The sequence below is a fragment of the Gekko japonicus genome, unplaced genomic scaffold (assembly GCF_001447785.1).
Source record: "Gekko japonicus isolate JY-2015 unplaced genomic scaffold, Gekko_japonicus_V1.1 scaffold2109, whole genome shotgun sequence".
NCBI classification, from domain to species: Eukaryota; Metazoa; Chordata; class Lepidosauria; order Squamata; family Gekkonidae; genus Gekko; species Gekko japonicus.
Window position 1 is genome coordinate 156,292 of NW_015171567.1, and position 2,871 is coordinate 159,162.

General features: G+C 67.6%; 1 protein-coding gene across 1 annotated transcript in view; it reads left to right on the forward strand.

Annotated features, from left to right (window-relative positions):
* The window catches only part of DCTN1 (dynactin subunit 1), a 58,557-nt gene that overhangs the window by 31,338 nt on the left and 24,348 nt on the right, over window positions 1–2,871 (forward strand). The gene's annotated exons all lie outside the window — the stretch shown is intronic.

Sequence of the window (2,871 nt, forward strand, 5' to 3'; positions counted from 1 at the left end):
TTGACCGGCCCATCGGAAGGGGAAGGGTCTCTTGGACGGAGCCGGGCCTAAGGAATCTGCCCCCGGGAGGGGCCGGTGCCCTTCGGGTCCCTGTCTGTCTCCTCCTGGAAGCAGGTGCCGCCGCCGCCGCCGCTCTGGCCTCTGCCGCCAGCTTGAAACCAGTCCCGTGCCGGGTGTCAGCGGTCGCCCTGGGCCGCCGGGTGCAGGCCGGTGGGCAGGAGGCAGGAGGAAGTTAGGCAGGACCGCAGGCTGGCTGGGACCAGCGACCCCAGGGCGGCAGGGGCCACTGCCCATGTGCTGCAGCAAAGGTAGAAGCAGGCCCTGAGAACCGGGCCTGGGACCCAGTTCCCTTCTTGGGCCTGGGAGGCTGGATGTGTTGATGGCAGCTGGACCCGGCAGTCCAGACGAGGACATCTGGGGCCCCACGCCTTACCCCTCCTCCTACCTTGGAGGGAGGTTTTGGGACGGCACCAGGCTGAAAGGGAGGGGGGCAGCCTTCAGGCCCCCACGCTTGCAAGGAAGGCTGGCTGGCCTGGCACCGGCAGGAGAAGGCTACGGGGGTTGTGCCCTCCCCTTCCCACGCCAGGCAGTCCCCCTCCCCCATCCGTCTGCCACCGTCACCTCCTCCGACAGAAGTCAGCTCCCCCGGCCGGCCCAAGCACCCATGTGGACTGGAGGAGATCCCTTTTGGGCCCTGAACTGCAGGCTCTGGATTGTTTGCTGAGTGGAAGGCGCCCACCCCATTGTAGCCAGGGGTGGTGGTGTTTCCCCAGCATTCTATGGGCCCCGCAGCCCCCCGAATGGCTTTTCTCCAGCTCTTCTCAGGGTCTGGGTTTCTGAGACTCGATGGCTGATGCTTGGTTTGGAGGGGGGCCCCAGTCCTCTCACGTGTCCTCAGTTTGCCTGTTGGTCTCAAGGCGGCAACGGATCATTTCCCGTTTCCGCAGCAGAGGCCGTAACCGTGCTCCTACTTCTCCAAGGCCTTTCGTCTGACAGGGTTCACCCGGCACGAGAGGTTGCTTCGGAAGGAGAGCAAGCGGCAACATCCCCGAATGTCCCAGCAGAGAGGTTGAGGGTGCCCTGGGGGAGGCGGGAGGGGGCAGGCCGTGTCCTCCCGCCAGCGGGTCCAGAGGCCCAGAACGGATGTCCCCTTTGGGCTGCCAGCAAGACCGTGCATGTTCTGGAGAGGGGCCGGGAGAGCAGGAGGGTGTGGGCTGCGTTTTGGGTGCCCTTTCCCTCTTTGTAAATGAAGCCCCCCCCAAGAGACTCTGTGTCGCCTCCAGGCCCCTGAGGTCACGTGCAGCTGAGCGGTTCTCCAGCCGGCCTGGGAGCTGCCTGGCCTCTTCTCAGAAGGCCTCGGGAGGGGAGGGGGCTGACCTCCTGGGCTTCCCGTTTCCCCCTCCGGATCAGAACTGCTCCCCGTACCTGGCAGGAACACCTGGTGGGGGCTTCCTAAGCCGCCTTCCTTCTGGGCCTCAGGCCAGGTCCTGTTCTCCCACCGCCTGCTCCCTCCGACTGTGCGGATGCGTCCGGGACGAGCGCAGGCCCTTTCCTGGGGACACTGTTCTGGGCTCAAAGGGACGACTCCGTGCGGCAGCAGCAGTAGCAGCACGGGTGGCCCGTGTCCCCCTTTCCGGCGTTTATCGCGGGGCCCTCTGCACGCAGACTCTGCGCTCCGCTCGCTCGGAAGAACTGGCGGCAGGCTCTGGCTTCGGGACAGGCGCTGGACTGTCAGCAGTGGGGCACGGTGCTGTGTGTGGGGGGGGCTACCAGGGACCCCTTTGCTGGCCACGGGAAATGTTCTCCCCCGAGAGCTGATAAAGCCGCCGCTTGCGGGTCTTCAGGCCGACCTCTGCAGCTGGGAGGCTGGAATTGGTGCGGCTGCTCAGGCTCCGGCCAGCCCCTTGTTGGCAGGCCCCCGTGGTCAGCGTGTGGGGGCACCGCTGAGCCGTTGCCCAGGTGCCGAAAGCTACTTGCGTGGCATTCGCCCCCACCCACCGCTTTGGCCGGGCACACACCAGAGGCGTGTTCTGCTGGCACTGTCGCGGTTGGCTCCTCTCCCTCTTGCTTCCTCTCCTTCGGGAGAAACAGGGCCGGAAGGGCCAAGTTGGGGGCTCCCTTCTCTGACAACGGCGGCTTTGTCCGCGGCCTGAGGCTCCCACCCGGGCCAAGACCCAAGCCTTGGGGCTGGCTCAGTGGGGGGCGTCAGAGCAGGGCTGTTTTCCGGGGCCTGCCGTGGGAGCAGGGCCTGAGAGAAGCGGCCTGGGATGGAGGCCTCCTTGTGAGGGCAAGTCTCGGCGGCGGCAGCAGTGCCCACTTCTCTCTCCCGGCTTCTGGGCTCCTGCTCTGCCACCCGCACAGCCCCCACCCCTTTCAGAGGAGGAGGAGGAGCCCCGGCGGCCCAGGCTGCAGGAGGAGGAGGCTGGGGCCAAAGGGGGGGACCCCCGGCTGCTGCTGGAGGAGGAGGAGGCTGGAGCCAAAGAGCCCCCCTGCCCCCCCTGGCTGCTGCTGGGGCTCCCCACCCAGCCCCTGGACGGGCGGGCATGCAGGAGGCCCCCCAGAGAGGGCCCTGGAACGCCCACCGGCCTGCCCTGTCCTCGGGGGGGGGGAGTCCAAATAGCAACCCCCCCTCCCGCAGTGGCCTCTTGCTGAAATCCCTGCCCAACCAGAAACGAGCCTCTGTCCTGTGGCACTGGCGGGCAGCTTGCCTGGCGCAGCCCCCGTGGGGGCTATGGTGGCGCTCGGTAGGTGCCCCTGGGGGTGCGGGGGGGGCAGGCCTCTGGTTTGCCTGGCTCTGCCTTTGCTGGCCTTTGGGACCTGGGAGCCTCGGCTGAGAGCAGGTCCTGAACCCCCCCCCCCCCCCCCCTCAGC